The sequence below is a fragment of the Trachemys scripta genome, chromosome 2 (genome assembly GCF_013100865.1).
Source record: "Trachemys scripta elegans isolate TJP31775 chromosome 2, CAS_Tse_1.0, whole genome shotgun sequence".
NCBI lineage: Eukaryota > Metazoa > Chordata > Testudines > Emydidae > Trachemys > Trachemys scripta.
Window position 1 is genome coordinate 206,436,137 of NC_048299.1, and position 20,202 is coordinate 206,456,338.

At 42.7% G+C, this 20,202-nt stretch overlaps 1 protein-coding gene across 2 annotated transcripts in view; it reads right to left on the reverse strand.

The window, feature by feature from the left end:
- The window catches only part of CDH2 (cadherin 2), a 193,801-nt gene that overhangs the window by 113,504 nt on the left and 60,095 nt on the right, over nucleotides 1–20,202 (reverse strand). The window lies entirely within an intron of this gene.

Consider the following 20,202-nt stretch of genomic DNA (forward strand, 5'->3'; position numbering starts at 1 on the left):
TGTTATTTAAGAAAGTACTTTCAATAAAACATTTCAAAATTAGTGATGATTAATTTAAAACAATTCAAAATCATTAAACCTACTAAATTCACATGTTATCTGAAGAAGACAAAAAAGCTTGCTTATGTGTCAGCAAACTTTTGAAAACAGTAATATTTCTGGTTCTTGTTTTTTAAACTACTGTGCTATCCCAAGAGCCATATCCTTGTTGTCTAGAATCCTGTTGAGGTGTCAGTAGTCTGAATTTTAAAAATGACTCATTTTATAGGCTTTATGTTCTTTCACAGTTTACAAGTAACCCTGTAAGTTTTCATTTTATTCATATTTACTTGGACATTTTTATGGATTTTATATTTTTTTAGTGCTTTATATTGTGTGCTATACACTAGTGGCATGATTCTCAAAGCGGTTGAGGCACCTATTTCTTCTTTCAGACTTCCTTTAAACCTACTTTTTTCCTACTATTTGCTGGACTGACCAAAAAAAACAAAACCAACCACCATAAGTCCCTGGCCTAGGACCTCCTGAATCACTGTCCAGTCCCTTCTGGAGACACAAAGTGGGTTGCAGAGCCATCCTAATGGAGCAGCTGAAGATTCCCTTGGTCTTGGGGAGTCCCAAGATGTCATAGAGCTGGGGCTAGCCAGCTCTACACCACTGAGGGTGTCCTCCCTTTCTCTGCGTCTTGCAACTCTGAAGCTCAGCAACTCTGACAACCAAGCCACACAATCAGTTACACACAATCTCTAAAGGTTCCTGTTCATGCTGCAGTACTGGCCTTCTCTTTTAGACTCAGTCAAACCGAAGTAACTGAGTATGCAGGTACAGACGGCAACAAGATATTATGTGGTGGAGGACATCATATTAACAAATGGAAATCATACCTTAAAAGAATAACAGAAAACCAAGCTCCAAAAATATGTGGGCTTTCATTTTTGAAAAAAAAAAAAAATTATTAGCCGAATAGAGACAAATAACTACACAACAATGTAGAAAATAACAGCCACTTGGCCTTTATCAATCTAACACAAAGGGAAAAAAATGAAATCCATTTATTAAAAATAATTTGCCCCCATCACCTATCTCATTTCTACATAACTAATTTATTCCTTATTAGATGCCTACATTCAAAAAAACAAAATGTTAATCTGAAATGCTTTAATTTCTTTTAGTCTCCCAGCAAGCATTATTCCATTTTCTTGCCTTTGATTGTTTAAACATTCCTGCACATTTAATTTTCTATTTCTGAATTTAATTTGGAGGACAAGACTGTGAAGGATTATTTAGTGCACAAAGTAGAGATTTATCAGAAGTTACTGCTTCATAAAATCCCAAGAGAGGAAGATGAAAACTTCATGTGTACGAATTTAATTGATCTATTTTTAGTAGGCTCTAATCTGTGCAAATAATGTTTTAAACATACAATTATTTTCCTATTAATTTTGCAAGAAAGCCAAAACAAATGTACAGTGCAATAGGCAGGATATTTAAGTTAATATAAGAATAATCATTACCAATATTAGCACATCAAGCTGCCTACATGTACATATTTACTTCTTTAGGCTTTCCGTTTTTTTGTTTTGTCTAAAGACGCACAAGATCCTAAAATCAGCTATATTAGATGCAATGCAATCTGTATTCTGTTAGTTTTTAGGCCCAAAGCCATACAGTTAATAGGGGCAATCAGTCATCCTAACATAATCCTAAAACTATGAAAAGTTAAGAACTCTTTTAGTTTCTCCTCAAACCTAGTTATGACTCTTGTTCTAAAAGAATGATCTCTCACTTTTTTAGATTGAACATAATTGTTTCATGCCATGATGTAGAGCACACAGTCTCTACTGGGAAGAAGTGTATCTGTTCACCACACTATTTACAGTCAATCCAAACATGAGGGTATAATCAAGAAAAAGGAAAAAAGTGTAAGAAGTAATTATTTTAAATACAGTACGTACTTACACACACACACATTCACACACTTATATGTGATGAGGGTTTTGCTCAAGTTCAATGGGGCCTTGTATTCAGTTACAGTTTCCTAGCCTATGCTCTCATCTGATTAGAATTTCTGTATCCTCTGGTCTTGCAGAATTCCTGTTACCTTCTTTTGTGTTAAGGCACTAAAGATGGCAATTTACGTCTAATTAACGGAACTGAGTCATAATGAGCTCTTTTCTTTTAGACATGATTTGAATGTTAAATGTCCAAAATAACCACTAAGACTGGGCTTTTAGTCCTGCTTCATCTTAAGTATTTGCAACACAATGCTCTCATTCAGGCTTCCTGCTTTGCATACAGTCAGAGGGTTGGAGGTTATCCACATTGAGAAATTCTTAAGATGGTATGCACAAAGGGATTTAACAGCATGCCACCAGCTTTAATATTTTAGCTATGCAGCCATGTTGAAGTAGGCAAACTCACTGTCTCATCCTTCAGAATCTGTCGATCTCCAGTCTACCTTTGAAATGGTATCCTTTTACCAGTTCCTGAATTTGATAGCATTCTTTATGAGGGATCAATTTCCATGCAAAAGAGACAAAAGGCAGGATGAAAGACAAGTTAGAAGCAAAGCACACAAAGAGCTGTGCATCTGTGTAAAGAAAAGCATGATAAAGCAGTACTACCACTGATCTGTGATGATGAATGAAGATGTAATGGTGAAAATACAAGATTGCAGAGAAACCAAAAGCTAAAGCCAGAAGAAGACAAACAACTATATTTTAAGTGAAACAGTAGCAGAACTTCAGTCTCAAAAAGGAGAAAAATATTACTGATTCAGCATATCTTGATTTTAACTGCTGATACAGAATGAATAAAAAATTTAACACCCCCATTAGATACTAAACATAATTCAAAATGCAACTCAAGATTATATTTTGCACTCCTGTATTTTTGCCATCATGTGCTCCAAAATATATTTATAGTACCACACATAGAAATAAAAAAGAAGTATATGCATAGGGCCAGATATTCAGCCAGGCCAAAGACCCAGTCTGGATCTTTTGCACATACAATGAACAATGGATGGAAATAGCCATTGAAAAGATATGTCAAATTTAAATCCACTAATTCAAAAAACAATATAAGAGCAGTTTGAAATTATATCCATTCCTACATCAAGAACAATTATTATGGTGCTTCAATCACATCTTTTATCTATTTAAAAAAAAATGTTTCTCTCTCTTCCATTGTGCAAAAGAACAAAAAACCATGAAAACTGAAGAAGGCCCTCATATTGCAAAATGGTTTATGACAGACCCTTACAGCTGCACAGATGCTTGATGACTTCGATATTAGTTTGGATGGGCGTAGCAGGGCTCAAAAGTACACAGGCCATTATGCAGGAATGGGGACCTATCAAATTGACTCTACAGGGAAAACAGGGAAACTGACTATATACAAACTGAAAAAAATAAAGAAAATATTTCTTTCTAATCACTTTTTTCATGTTATTAATTTTACTTGTAACAATAACAAGTAAAGAAGATTTTCTACATAAGTGTGGTTTTAAACTGACAGAATCCTTTTAATGCTTAACTAGATTATTTCATTGCTGAAGATATGTAAATAATTATATATCAATCTGCTAATATTTTTCTCTGAATTTCATTGCAAGTGCAAAGTTGTGCCTGTAAAAATATTAGGATTACAGATTATAAAAACTTTTGAAACTCAGTTTAATAATTAAATGTGTAAGTAGTCCAATAAAAAGGATCACAGCCCAAATATTTCTAGATTGTAGTCTGTAATACTAAAAGCCAAATATTTTATATAGAGTAACAACACATGTATACAATAGCTATGCTATTTAATTCACAGTTGCCTTATGTATCTTTTCCCCACATAATCTTCGTATGCGATCCAAACTTTGCTTGTAAAAGCACTGGAAAAGGGGAATGACAGCTTTGATGGTGTGAGTTGAACACAGGGCAGTGCTTGCCTACAAAGTTTAGTTTTTCTTTTGCAAGGATAGACTGTGAAATTTACACATAAAAAAAAAAAACCCTCTAGTCCTGAGATTCTAGATTTGTCAAAAGAATTGATGCCCTATTAGCTAAAATATTAAAACTGACAGCATTTCAGAAAAAAAATTCATAATGATTCTGACTTGGTTAAAGGCACCATTTACAAAAATAATAATGTAGATATGCAAAGTTATAGTTTTGTTAAGAACTCTTTCCATTAATTCACTATTCTATTTTTCACCTCTCTGTGATAGTAATGGTTTAGTACACACTGTTCCCATAGAAATATTCAAAAGAAAGAAATCAACCACAAACTATAGCAAACAGTGCATAAACTGTTCTTCATTTTGTAAACACACTCAAAATGCCTAATTTCTTAACTCAAGGCTTGTGAAACAGTAAAACATCAATTACAAAAGTTCACCTGCAGACATTACATGTTAACAAATATTTAAATAAATCAGTATCCTAGTCAACTCTAACCCTAAATGTCCATTTAAAGGTGCTAATCTCTAGGCCTTTACTTCACATGGTGAAGAAAACTGGTATGTCCATTAATGTCTGACTTCTGCTGGGGATTCCTACAATTTAGTTCAGGAAGAAAACACATTTGAAATACAGTAATAGAGAGAGGAATTTGAAGACACACATGATTTTAACACTTTCTGACTTGAACAGTCGATAGGCTGCATTTTTAGTTCACTTTTCACCTTTGAAAGAAAACGGAAACAGGTAAAGCAGATTTTCACAGATTCATAGATTCCAAGGTCAGAAAAATGACCATTGTGATCATCTAGTCCAGGGGTTGGCAACGTTTGGCATGCAGCTCGACAGGGTAAGCACCTGTAGTAGTGAGACGATTCTACAGTAAATCAGAAGCGGCGCGGGCAAGGGATGTGCTGGCCGCGGCTTCCTGGCACCCCCATTGGCCCGGGACGGCGAACCATGGCCAGTGGGGGACGCAATCGGCCGAACCTGCTGCATCAGCAGGTAAATAAACTGGCCTAGCCCACCAGGGTGCTTACCCTGGCGAGCCGCGTGCCAAATGTTGCCGACCCCTTATCTAGTCTAACCTCCTGCATAACACAGGACATATTTAACATCATATGACTTGATTAACTACGAAAATCAATTCAGTGCACAAATCATTGTCATAATTATATGATATTTTTAGAAATAAAAACGAGTAGCAAAACCCACTGTGATACTTTTTTTCAGTGTTCTAGATGAGGGCATATAAATCTTAGCTTAGGGCACCACTAAAAATATTTGGCAGTCTCCCCTTGTTCCTAGTAGACAAAAATCAACACATGGCCTGGTATAGTATAGCACAAAGTTGGTATTTGCGCAAGAGAGGCCTAGGACAGGAATATCATACACGTTATGAATAAAACAGATGTTTTGTGACAGAGCTACAAGGGAAAGATTGCACATATCACCTATTTGCACTATACTTGGCCAAAACAAAATTACCACAAAAATACCTACAAATCTGTGAGAAGAAACAAGTTTAACTTTGAATACCTGAGACTAAACATGACTTCTATTCTTGTGAAAATGGTAACAGACTGCAATCCAATATTTATTGTAGAATCGTCTCACTACTACAGGTTGCTTTGACAAGATTCCAGAAAGTCCATTCCTGCCATGTCCCATTTCTGAGTCAAGTCTTTGAAGATCTCAGGGGGAAGCACCATCTAATATGTTTGCCTTTCTAATTAGGTGACCAGTTGGGTGCATGGAAGTTGGGTCTTTGAAACAGAGAGAATAGTCTGTGGGCTTCTGTTGCAAGGTTTCTGCTCTTGATGCTTCCTCAGTTCCCTATGTAGGATACCATGTCAGTGCTGTCAGACCTGATTAAGACTGATATGCCCTTGGTTATATGTTCAAACCTTAACCAGGAGAGAAACACAACTATGATCTCAAAATATTACTCAGAAGCTGAGCTCTTCTGCTTGACCACAAGCCACCAAACAAACAATAACCCGGGAGAAACTGTAGCTATCCATGCAGACCAGCATCTCTCAGAATGTCTGTCAACAATTTGTGCTCTAGTTCATAGATTTTTCCACCTAACTTTTGAGGGTCAATGCACATGAACTTTCAAAAGTTTTACAGTAGCCAAAGCTTGCGGCAAAATGACTTTGTACCTAGCCAACAAGCCTACAGTACTCCTTTAAGATTTGCCACATCCCATATCCAGGAATCACAAAATTAGGAAAAATGAATAAGGAATCTTTCAGTCCCAGTTTCCATCCAAAAGTAATTTCTATATAAAGACAATATAAGAGAACTTGTAAATATTTCCCTGTGGATTTGAATATTCTTTGTAAGGCAATACCTAAGTAGTTATAATTAAAAATAAATAAATATTCAGCCTTTGCAAGCAGCTACCAAACAATATCTGATTTATCACAATTCTTGCCAATATTTAAACCAGAAAATAGCTGTAGAAACTGTGTTAAAGTTGCCAAAGGAAGCCTACATATCCACCACCACACCCCTCCAAAAACAATTATTGGATGGGGAACTTGGTGTTTGGGAAGAGGTACTAATCTCAAGAGGAAAGTTGATAGTTTGCAAAGTAAACGCAAGATGCTGCCTGTTGTCAGAGCCCAAGAGTGAATTTTCATGTGCAGGATGGGCAGGAACTCTCTTCAGCAAAGAATGGCTATTGGTATTTGTAGTTCCAGAGCAGCTGGGATTATAAATTAGAGCCTGACAAGGTATTTTGGGAAGGAGTTAGGGTATTTAAACAGCACTCTTCCCCCTGAACAAGGGTGAGACCTAGAGCAATCCGGAAGGGCTGAGTCTCTCTCTCCTTTTGCTACCGTGGTTCTCGGGAGAGCCCTGCGGTTCCGCGGATACCAATTTATATCTGTGGATATCCGCATCCGCGGGCATAAATTTGTTTCCGCTCAGGGCCCTCCTCATAAGCATGTTTCTTAGGAACAGCTGATAAGTTTTGGACAACACTTCTGAAAAAGGACACCACATATTAGTCCACATATGACCTCATTGTCCATAAAGATCTTTTGAAGACAACTGCCAGTTCCTTCTGAATATGTTTCACTATCAGATACCTCTTCTTCTTTACCTTCACCTTGTCCCATCAGTAAGGGTCTTGTTCTTCATCTCCAAGTGTCCTTGTCCATAGAATCATAGAATCATAGAATATCAGAGTTGGAAGGGACCTCAAGAGGTCATCTAGTCCAACCCCCTGCTCAAAGCAGGACCAATTCCCAGCTAAATCATCCCAGCCAGGGCTTTGTCAAGCCGGGCCTTAAAAACCTCCAAGGAAGGAGACTCCACCACCTCCCTAGGTAACGCATTCCAGTGTTTCACCACCCTCCTAGTGAAATAGTTTTTCCTGATATCCAACCTGGACCTCCCCCACTGCAACTTGAGACCATTGCTCCTTGTTCTGTCATCTGCCACCACTGAGAACAGCCGAGCTCCATCCTCTTTGGAACCCCCCTTCAGGTAGTTGAAGGCTGCTATCAAATCCCCCCTCATTCTTCTCTTCTGGAGACTAAACAATCCCAGTTCTCTCAGCCTCTCCTCATAAGTCATGTGCTCCAGACCCCTAATCATTTTTGTTGCCCTCCGCTGGACTCTTTCCAATTTTTCCACATCCTTCTTGTAGTGTGGGGCCCAAAACTGGACACAGTATTCCAGATGAGGCCTCAACAATGTCGAATAAAGGGGAACGATCACGTTCCTCGATCTGCTGGCAATGCCCCTACTTATACAGCCCAAAATGCCGTTAGCCTTCTTGGCAACAAGAGCACACTGTTGACTCATATCCAGCTTCTCGTCCACTGTGACCCCTAGGTCCTTTTCAGCAGAACTGCTACCTAGCCATTCGGTCCCTAGTCTGTAGCAGTGCATGGGATTCTTCCGTCCTAAGTGCAGGACTCTGCACTTGTCCTTGTTGAACCTCATCAGGTTTTTTTCTGCCCAATCCTCTAATTTGTCTAGGTCCCTCTGTATCCGATCCCTACCCTCTAGTGTATCTACCACGCCTCCTAGTTTAGTGTCATCTGCAAACTTGCTGAGAGTGCAGTCCACACCATCCTCCAGATCATTAATAAAGATATTAAACAAAACCGGCCCCAGGACCGACCCTTGGGGCACTCCACTTGAAACCGGCTGCCAACTAGACATGGAGCCATTGATCACTACCCGTTGAGCCCGACGATCTAGCCAGCTTTCTATCCACCTTACAGTCCATTCATCCAGCCCATACTTCTTTAACTTGGTGGCAAGAATACTGTGGGAGACCGTATCAAAAGCTTTGCTAAAGTCAAGAAATAACACATCCACTGCTTTCCCCTCATCCACAGAGCCAGTTATCTCATCATAGAAGGCAATTAGGTTAGTCAGGCACAACTTCCCCTTCGTGAATCCATGCTGACTGTTCCTGATCACTTTCCTCTCCTCTAAATGTTTCATAATTGATTCCTTGAGGACCTGCTCCATGATTTTTCCAGGGACTGAGGTGAGGCTGACTGGCCTGTAGTTCCCCGGATCCTCCTTCTTCCCTTTTTTAAAGATGGGCACTACATTAGCCTTTTTCCAGTCATCTGGGACCTCCCCCGATCGCCATGAGTTTTCAAAAATAATGGCTAATGGCTCTGCAATCTCACCCGCCAACTCTTTTAGCACCCTCGGATGCAGCGCATCCGGCCCCATGGACTTGTGCACGTCCAGTTTTTCTAAATAGTCCTGAACCACTTCTTTCTCCACAGAGGGTTGGTCACCTTCTCCCCATGCTGTACTGCCCAGTGCATCTTCCAAGCTGAAATCAACCTTCTTCATGTGCCCCAGCTAGGGTGACCAGATCACCCGAGTGAAATATCGGGACGCATGTGTGTGTGTGTGTGTGTGGCGGGAGGGGGCGGGGCAAAAAAAACCCCACCCTTCCTCCACAAGCGCTGGAGGAAGGCCAGGGAGACGCAGGGGAAGCACGGGGCCAGGGTGAGTGAGAGTCCGGCCTGGTCCTGAGCAGGCAGGACTCAGTCAGGCAGTAGGGAGAGTAAGGGGGTGGCCCACAGGGCCAGGGGGCAGCTGTTCTCCCCCCCGGGCAGCGGGACTTGGGAGCAGCCGCTGCTGCAGCTCCCACTGACGCGGGGGGAGGAAGCGGCTGATGGCCAAGCTCGGCGGCTACGGCTTGCTGTGGGGATAGCACGGGATAGCACCAGCTGGGCAGCAGCCCAGAGGCAACTGGCCAGGGGCTGGGCTGGGCGCAGCGCGCGCACTGCTGGGTCCCCGCAGCAGGCCCGGGCGCCACAGCCACAGCCGCCGAGCTTGGCCATCGGCATCCTCCCCCTGCAGCAGTGGGAGCTGCAGCTACGGCTGCTCCCGAGTCCCGCTGCCCGGGGGGAAGAACAGCTGCCGCCTGGCCCCACGGGCCGTCCCCCTCCTCTCCCTCCAGTACCGCCCGACTGAGTCCTGCCTGCGCTGGGGCCAGGCCAGACTCTCACACACCCTGGCCCCGCTCTTCCCCTGCGTCCCCGGAGCCTCCCTCCAGCACTTGTGGAGGGAGGAGGAATGGTGAGCCTGGGGAAGAGGCAGGGATTCGGGGAGGGAGCCAATGGGGGGAGGAGGGAGTGGAGTCGGGGTGGGGTGGGGGGCGAGCACTTCCGGGCTCCAGAGCATTTCCTTGTTTGTCCAGTGTCCCGACTGCACATCAGTCGGGACGCGGGACAAACAAGGAAATATTGGGACAGTCCCGATAAAATCCGGACGTCTGGTCACCCTAGCCCCATCAATATCTGAAACCACCTTTCTCTAGGTCTTCCTTGTGATCTTTGCCCCACGAAATACTCACTCTTGCACCGTCTGCCCAACATATTCCATATTTCTTTGTCTCACATGATCCAGCCATTCCAGTCAACACTCCCTCAGCTTTTCTGTGACGGGGTTACCCACGTCATGATTCATACCCATTTCTCAGCATAGCCGATCAGCTCTCATCTTACCCAGCATCCACCTGAATATTCCCATTTCAGCAGTGAGTAGTAGTAGTTCTTTTCTCTTCCTCATTGGCCAACATTCTAACCAATACATCATGGCTAGCCTAATCATGCTTTTCTACACTTCACTCGTTAGCTTACATGGCATATATCTACTGCAGAGAATTTCCGTCAACTCTCTCCATTTACACCAAGCACTCTTCATGTGGCTTCTAACTTACACCGCCATGTTCCCATCCAGGACCAGCACTGAACCGAGGTATTTATTATTGCACAGACTTTAACTCTAAATCATCTAGTTTTACTGGCTTATGGTTGTCCCTCTCAACAAAGCATCACTTGTTTTTCGTCTGTAACACAGTATATTGGTCCTTTAAAAGTAAAGGGGGACGGATGACCCCATTCCAATGTCTTTTGTTGGCTGATCTGTAAGTCATTTTCTTCTAATGCAGCCCTCCATAATTCTAGATCCCTTTCCACAGTTAGTATTTATCTTCACAGCACAACATAATATCATTGGTGAAAAGCGTGGTCCATGGAGCTTCTCCCTTACTCTCCTGTGTTAAGTTGTCCATTAAAGTCACAAATAGGAATGGGCATACATCTGATCCTTCAAGTAGACCTGCCCTCACGGTGAATGAGTCATTGTAACTGCTGCTTCTTCTCACTACTGTCATGCTACCCTCAGGTATGTCCATGAGAGTCTGAACATGTGTCTCTAAAAAACTGCACAACTGCAGACCCACCATAACAAGTTCTCTAGGAACTCTGTCATAAACCTTTTCTAAATCTGAAAACATTAAGCGCTATCTCTTGTGTTTCTTCCTGTGCACCCTCAATATATGAGTTGCAAACACTGCATCCTCTGTTTCACTAGCAGACACCTATTTTTCTAAGAGCATGTCTACACTTGCCATTTAAAGCACAAAAAGTCCCTTTTTTGTGCAAAAAACGCAGGAGCATCAACACTTGTTAATGATTTTTTGCGGTGAATAGAAAACCACCTCCACGAGAGGCTTACCGCTGATTCTTTTGTGGTGATGCGCAAGTGAAGACACCTTCTTCCTGTGAAAATAAATTTTAGCCTCCAGAGGATATCTAGGTGACTCTGGCCAGCACCTCTGCTGCTCTGACACCAGGTAAACGGACGTCCACCCCTCCTCCTGTAAAGCCATGGGAAGTTTGAAACTCCCTTTCCTATTGTGAGTGCTCATCTGCCCAGGTGATCATGGCCGCTCCACATAGCAAACGATCCCTTACTTGGAGCAATGCCGAGCTACTGGACCTGATCGGTGTTTGGGGAGAGGATTGTGCAGTGCCAGCTGCGTTCCAGCTGTAGGAATGTCAATACCTATGAGCAGATTGCACGCAGCGTGCAGGAGAAGGGGCATAACAGGGACACACTGCAGTGCAGAGCGAAGTTGAAGGAGCTGAGGAACGCATACCACAAGGTCAGGGAGGCAAGTCAGCACCATCAGTCTGGTGCTGCACCCCAAACCTGCCATTTTTACAGTGAGTTGTATGCAATCCTAAGTGGTGACCCCATCTCCATTGCAAAGAGCCCAGTGGATACTTCTGCACGTCCGGAGGCAGTGGAAAGTGGCCCTAGCCAGGAGGAGGTCATAGATGAAAAGGAGGAGGCTGAGGAAGTTGTGGAGCCCGTTGCTGCGTGCACTCAGGACCCTTTCTCCACTCTGGAGGTGTCTAGCCAATGTGAGCGGCCACGGTCTGCTGAGGCAGAGGCAGGAGAGCAGAGCTCTCGTAAGTTGCTTTGCTTTGACAATGCATAAAGCAGGTTGAGGGCACAGAAAAGTACTAAGGTAGCTGTGTTTGTGTGCTGGGTGCACTCTCAAGTGGAGATACATGATAAAAATAAATGGACAGAAACCATGTCAAAGTGGAAAGAGGGAGAGAACCGAGTCCGAAAAGAGAATAATGCTTTCCATGGGGAAGCCACGTAGAGGCTAATCAACATTTTGGAGAGTCAGACAGATACGTTTCATTCTCTCTTTACACTGCAGAGTGACCTGATTCGTGACCACCCCCCATTGCAGCAAGTGCAGAATTCTTTCCCATGCACTCCCCAAACTCCCACTGCACTTTCTTATAGGCTCACTGAAAATTTTTCCATTCCTCCATACCCCCAGACAGCTGGAGTTATACACAGCTGTGAGGTGTATGGGTGCCCCACCCTGTTCCACCATCACTGAGGATGGCTGTATGTGAATGTGGTATTTTCTTTTTTTTAAATAAAAGCACAAATTTTTCAAAAAGAAGCAAGCTTTATTTGTGTTCACATTTCTTTACATGTCATCACAGCTATGAGTCAACTAGCACTTCACCTTCATTGAAATTACACACAGAACTGCCATGTAGCACAGCACATGCTATTAACACTTCCTTTCCCAAGCACAGCAGCAAAGTTTAATGATTTTCATTTTCAAACTTTTCCCTCCAGGCATTCTGGATCCTAACTGCCCCACATTGTGCCCCTCCAATAGCCCTGGTATCTGGCTGCTGAAACTCAGCAGCCAGGCGTTCGGCCTCCATGCTCCACATATGAGTAAACCTTTCGCCCTTCCCCTCATAGTGTTATGTAAAATACAGTAAGCCGCAATAACCATGGGAATATTTTTCTCAATCATTTCCAGTCTACTGTACAATCATCTTCAGCGCGCTTTCAAATGGCCAAATGCACATTCAACAGCCATTCTGCACTACTCAGCCTGTTGTTGAAACATTCCTTACTGACATCTACGTTTTCGGTGTATGGCTTCATGAGCCATGGCATTAATGGGTAAGCTGGGTCTCCCAGGATCACAATGGGCATTTCCACTTCCCCAACGGTGATCCACTGGTCTGGAAAGAAAGTCCCTGCTTGCGGCTTTCTGTACAGGCCAGTGTTTCTAAAGATACGTGCGTCATGCACCTTTCCGGACCATCCAGTGTTAATATGAATGAAACGTCCACGGTGATCTTCTAGTGCAGTGGTTCCCAAACTGGGGTTCGTGAACCCCTGGGAGTTCACGAAATGTTACAGGGGGTTCCCAGGAAAAAAATCCCTAATGGCAGACAGAGCTGTCCATAGGGACCCCATTGGGCCAGCAGCCCAGAGCCTCTGGACTTCCAAGAGCTAAGCAGATCAAAGCAAGCATATCTATCACACTGAGATTTAAACTTCAAGACTTCTTATAAGAAATGGAAAGGGAAGTGGATATTTTTTGCTGTTTTTAAAATTAAATAGGCAGCTAGTGTTCTTCATAATAATTTTAAAAACAATAAGTTTAAGCTTTGTTGTAACATGCGTTGTTTGTCTGGACCTGAATGCTTGTGTAGGAGGAACTCTTCAAGTTGTCTTCTTAAATACCTTCATGCTGTTTCAAATCTGATACTCCTTGATGAAACATAGGAGGCTTGTCTTATAACAGGCTTATTCAAAGTGATACAAGCTATGAAAGGAAAGGGAGATCTTGGAAGAGTGTTGCCGTTTTCATAATGTAATAAAATACTGTAATGATGAATAATTAATAATAAATAGTGTGTAATAAGCATGTCATAAAAACAAATTTTATATTTCCAAGATCACTACTTTTATAATTTATAGTCAGGTAAAGGAGAAAATCCCTGGATATATTCATTTTTAAGAGGGGGTTCGCGAGACTTGACATTTTAGTGAAAGGGGTTCACAGGTTGTTAAAAATTGGGAACCACTGTTCTAGTGCCTGCAAAACCATGGAGAAATACTCCTCATGATTTATGAACTTGGTGCCAAGGTGGGCCGGGGCAACAACAGGGATGTGCGTTCCATCTATCGCCCCACCACAGTTAGAGAAGCCTATTTCTGCAAAGCCATCCAAAATATCATGCACATTACCAAGAGTCATGGTCTTGCGCAGTAGGATGCGATTAATGGCCTTGCACACTTGAGTTACCATGGCACAACGGTCGATCTCCCCATTCTCAGTCTGATGTCCTTGCGACACAGGTCTGGGGAAAGCTCAGCACACAGTTCCATGAAGGTATCTTTCCACATCCGACAGTTTTGAAGCCACTGGTTGTCATCCCAGACATGCATAACGATACGATCCCACCACTCTGAGCTAGTTTTCCTAGCCCAAGAACGCCGTTCCACAGTGCTCAGCTCCTCAGTTAATGCCAAAAGCAATCAAATGTTACTGCTTTCTATTTCAGGTAGCTCATCAGGCATCTCTGACTGCAGTTCTCTTTGCAAGTTTAAGAACAGCTGCACTGCCACGTGAGATGTGCAAGTGACAGTTATCATAGTGGACAGCAGTGCAGGATCCATTCCTACTTGTAGATGTGGCAAGGAAAGCAGCCAGACAGCAAGGGGTGTTACAAAATGCCGCAAAAGAAACAAGGAAGTAATGGGGCTGCTGGGACATGAAGCAGTGCATCACAGGGCACTGAGCAGGGACCCAGAATGCCTTGCACTCACCTCCCCTTCTCACGTGACCTATCATCAAAATGGAGAGAGCTGCACTGTGGGATAGCTGCCCTAGTGCGCTGCTCTATTCGGCGATGGAAGTGCTGCACATGTAAACACTATCTGACGCCTGTGGAAGTAAGTGAGTACACAGACCAGCACTTTTCTTTCACCAGTGAAACTGACAGCGCAAAAACTCTGCAAGTGTAGACATACCCTAAATAGTCTTAACTGTCTGCATTAAAATGTCTGGAGGTAAAAGAGATTTTCTTTTATAATGCTATAGAATCTCAACAAGCTTCCACCAGAATTTTAGCAGCTTGCCATTTAAATGCACAGCAATGTTCTATACTCATTGTTAATTACTCCTTTGTCACTCATATCTCTTCATGGGTCTGAAGATACGGGGATCATCACTTCCAAACCAAATGACTGTTAGTGTCCAGATGAAGGAAACAAACCTATGTAGCTATTTGAAGTCACAGTCTTTCAAGAACTGCTAGGGTCCTAAAGCTGCTACAAATTCATTCACTCTGAACAAGAAAATCCTCATTTTGAGTATTATTTCCTTTTTAAAACCAATCCTCTATCTCTCGCTCCACTGCCAATGCAATTTAAGGGTTGGCCTCTGTCCCTCTTCTTCTCCTAAAAAAGGATAAGGACATTAGTGCAAGAGGACCAGAAAGCTTACCTAACATGGCAAATGGAGGCTCTATCAGTGTGAGGGAATCCCAGGAAGGCACAGCTGGGTCTATGCCACGTGTTTTCAGTCCCCTGGCATAAGGAATAGTGGCATGGCTACAGCACCTTACATTTTGGCCATTTTCAGCTGCATAATATTCCCAAGGGGACCCTTATCAGAATGGGCCTATTCTGACCTTCATCAGGTTCTAATTCAGACTCCAGCTGCTCTGAAAGCACAAAAGTGGCTAGCCCTATTCTCTGGTACTGCAGCTTGGGCAGGGCCTAAGATATTGTCAGGAACCCAGCTGCCTTTGGGCTTGATCACCCAGCAATCCAATGAGCTCAGCTGGGCCCAATAAACCCTCACTAAGTAACTATGCTCCCCAATTGGTCAGAAGAACCAAGAAATCACCATTTACACACTGCAGCAACAGCCATACACTGGCTGCTCAACGTACTCATTCCGCTCCAGCCCTAGTTCTGTCATACCTCTGAACTCCTGATTCCTGACTCCAGGCTCTGACCATTGGCTTGCTTCCTGACCATGACTCCAGTTCTGTCCTCTGATTCTGCTCCAACCACTTTTGCTTTGACCACTAGATTGTACTGCCTGTGCCTTCATGTGTGACAAATATGGCCCTGTTAATCCAGCTCCATTCCTATCCTTTCCTTCCAGTTTTTTAGTATCTTTATTCCTGAAGAGACAGCTCATGCCTCAGTCAGGGGCGTGTATCAAGGGGGCAAGCAGGGACATGCCCCCCGCCCCCAATAATTGGTGGGAGCACAGAACTCCTCCGGACCCAGGATTGCAGCGGGGAGCTCACAGCTCCTCTGGCCCCAGGGCCGTGGCGGGGGCACAGAACGTGCTCCTCCAGATGTGGTCAAATTTTTATTCCTGCACACACCCCTGGCCTCAGTTAACCTGCTCTTCTCTCATTTCCTTTCCTAATTCCCTAGACTTTGCTCTTTGTAGATTTAAGAAAGAGGAGAAAGTTGAGGGACAAAAACGAGATGGGAAGACTGATTTATGAGAGATGATTAAAAGAGCAAAATATGTTGTCTATATCTTGGCTAAGCAGCAAATGGGGAAGTCACAATAATTATTATCTGCAAAGTATTTGAAGAACATAAAGAATGATATAAGGCAGTGTAGTCCAAGAGAGTATAACTAGGGCAAAAGGCTATTTAAAAAAAATTAAAACGGGAACATAGGCAAACTATCAGGAAAAACACTTGAAAGTAAGATTCACTTGGCTGTGCAATTGTCTGTTCAAAGAGAAGAGACGGAAGTTCAATTTCATGGAAATTTTTAAAACTCAAGTATAAATATACACCTCTACCCCGATATAACGCGGTTCTCAGGAGCCAAAAAATCTCACCGTGTTATAGGTGAGGTCGCGTTGTATCAGGGTAGGGAGAGGAACCGCTCCCCGCCCCAGCTCACCTCCGCTCTGCCTCCACCTCCTCCCTGAGCGCGCCACCGCCACTCCGCTTCTCTCTCTCTCCCTTCCAAGCTTGCCGCACCAATCAGCTGAGGTGAGCTGGGGCAGGGGGCCCCGGGGAGGGCCACAGCAAGTAACGGGTGCAGAGGAACCACTTGCGGTAACACGAATTTGGATATAATGAGGTAAAGCAGCCCCATCCCCGGAGAGCTGCTTTACCGCATTATATCCGAATTTGCATTATATTGGACTGCATTATATCGGGGAAGGAGGGGAGATTTCAGTCCACTTTCGCCATTGCAGCCAGCATAGGATTGTTCCTGTCATATACACCTCTACCCCGATATAATGCAGTCCAATATAATGCAAATTCGGATATAATGCGGTAAAGCAGCTCTCCGGGGATGGGGCTGCTTTACCTCATTATATCCGAATTTGCATTATATTGGACTGCATTATATCGGGGTAGAGGTGTATATGACAGGAACAATCCTATGCTGGCTGCAATGGCGAAAGTGGACTGAAATCTCCCCTCCTTCCCCGACATCTGTAATTTCTATAATCCTATACCACCTCTAGAGAGAACAAACCTTTTCTGCAGTAGAGTTTCTTCTTATAGTCCTTCACAAGACCCATAATGGTGGCAATTACTGTGTCATTCACTTGTAGTGATCATTCACTTATATTGATCAGAGGCAAAATTAGTTTTCTTACCTGTAATTTTGGTGTCTCCTAATATGGCTCCACTGCTCTGGACAGAAGTCATACCTCATGGGAAGTGGAAGGCACTGACCATCATCCACCAACCACGTAGAGAGGGTAATAAAGTAGTGAACAAATACAAAAATATTCACTACAAATAAAGGAAAGACAGAGGTGACTGTCTGTCAAAGAATAAAGCCCGTTGAGAACCCCTCTGGTAAATAGCCTTTGAATTAAAAAAATACTATTTCTCAGAAGGAATAGTTTTCTCTCTCTCTCTTTTAAATATATATATACACACGTACGTATAACAGCCTAAGATTTCAAAAGTGACTAGTGATTTGTGAGTGCCACCGTTTTTGGGTACCCAATTCAAGGCATTTTAAAGAGGCAGATTTTCACTGGGCAGGTGCATAGCACTTCTTAAAGTCAGAGATCTTTAATGTGTCCCAAGTTGGGCCTCCCAAAATTGAGGCACCCAAAATTGCTAGTCACTTTTGAAAATTTAGGCCTTTATACATACATATTTCAGGTCAGATCCTCTACCTCTAGTCTGTCCTAGCAGAACCTGGGGATTCCTCCTGTCACCCATCCCTAGTCCATCCTTCCCGACACAATGGGCATTCCGGGATGTGTGTCAAGGGCATAGGAGCAGTTTGTAAATCCTAGGTTTGCAAAACAGCCCCATGAGGGCTGCTTCAACCAATGCAGTCAGATCAGTGCTGCGGCTGCTCATATGTTCAGCAGAGGTTTTGGGGATGCAAAGCGAAATATGTCTTCCCCTCCTTTCTCAACTGCACCTAAACATCTTACCCTTAATTTTTATTTATTTTTAATCATTTATATCTTTGTTCCAAAAAGCATTCAGAGAGATTTCAAGACCTGTTGCCTGAAGACGGCATGCACTGAGAACAGCAACTCAGTTTCAAAGGAGGTTCCCAAATGGGTTATCATTGAAAAGGGATGAAAAGAGCTGACTGCTTTAAGTGGAGCTCACCATTATAAGCTTGGCACAGCCTAGGGCTGGTGTTCAAGGTACCTTAACTAGAGAGAGTTGAAAATAGGGGTTCTAGCAAAAAATATAATAATTACCATACCTTTCCTGATTAAACATTTTGTCTAAAAGCCACAGGGAAGATGATTGAGAGAAACACAACATTTGGACATACCCTTAGCACATCCTTGTCTGCTGACTGTCAGTGTCCAGGCTGTGAGCCACAACAACAGAGTATTTAAGGCATCCAGGGTTACAGGAGAGGTGATGACACAACCCCTCAATCGTCTGAATTGCACTCCAGAATGTGACAGAACCCCTCCTCTAATGTGAAATAAACCTTCTATATGGTATACTAGGATAACTTTCATAGGGAAAGAAAGAGGAATAATGTTTTTATCCAGGACCCTGCTGAGGGAGTCACCAAATGACACACAACAACTCCAAGAAGTAACTGTTTACCAAGACTCCTGGTACGAAGCTACAGGCATAGGAGATCAGGAAGACGCAAGGAACCTTGGTGAGTCTGTTTCACTATATTGGGGGGGGGAGGGCGTCTTTTTTTTTTTTTAACATTAGACATCCCCATTTTCAGAATTATATAGGTATATAAAGATTTAAGTTAGCTTGGATAAAGAATATATATGCAATGTGATTTGTATAGAGTACAGCTTAGCAGTTGTTGGAAGGCCTTGAAAGATGGTATGCTTAACTGGAAATACCGAACTTGGAATTTGGCTTAACTGAAAATACTGGATCTGGAGTATGCCTCCTAAGATAGGAGGAAAATCTTTAAAGAAAGAGACCCAATTATCAGGAATGGGTTCTAACCCATTTTAGCAAAGAAAGAAATTCAAGGAGCAGGGATTATAGTCATGGAGGTTCCGATAGTAAAGGTATAAAAGGGTGACCTCAAAGAGTTCCTTGCTAGTGTCCAGCTGGACCCAGCCAACATGGGTTTGAGCATCCCGGGACTAGTCCTGTTGTAAGTACCTGATCAACACTATAACTGCATGTTACCATATGGGTGTGATGATTGTTTAGCCATTTAAGGCACGTTTGGAGCAGCTGTATAAATACTGTTCATCCTTTTGGATTTAATAAAGTAATTTATGGTTAAATTAGTGGTGGTATCTTGTATTAATAATAATAATTCAAACAACACTAAACTGGAGAAGACAATTGCAAAGAACAAAATTTCTGAATATGACCTGATGCAGAGTTGTGTAACAGTGTGTCTAGACAGATACAATAACTTCTCTCCACACAAAGGCCAAATAATTCAATCCCCAATCCCTGGGCAGACCATCGCTCCCACGCACATCCATTATGGAGATGGACATTGTGCCAGTAGATGCCTGTAAGAATTGATCTGCTTCCAGACTGCCACCAGTTGCTTATTCTGTGGTCTTGGAGGACCCCCATTTCCATCCACCACAGCCATTCCACCCATATGCATACCATGCGGGCGACTGTCAGTTGGATTAAGCAGTACTAAGGGCCTTGCATGGGCCTTCCTCACTAGGGTGAATTTCATCTTTAGACACAAATGATAACCAACCTTGTGATTTATTAGTAGGGCTGTCGATTAATCACAGTTAACTCACGTGATTAACTCAAAAATTTAATCGCGATTAAAAAAATTAATCATTTTAATCGCACTGTTAAACAATAGAGTACCAATTGAAATTTATTAAAGATTTTGGATGTTTTTCTAAATTTTGATATATATTGTATTCTGTGTTGTAACTGAAATCAAGGTGTATATTCTTTTTTATTACAAATATTTGCACTGTAAAATGATAAAAGAAATAGCATTTTTCAATTCACCTCATACAACTACCGTGGTGCAATCTCTTTGTTGTGAAAGTGCAACTTACAAATGTAGATTTTTTTTTGTTACATAACTGCACTCAAAAACAAAACAATGTAAAACTTCAGAGCCTACAAATCCACTCAGTCCTACTTCTTCTTCAGCCAATCGCTAAGATAA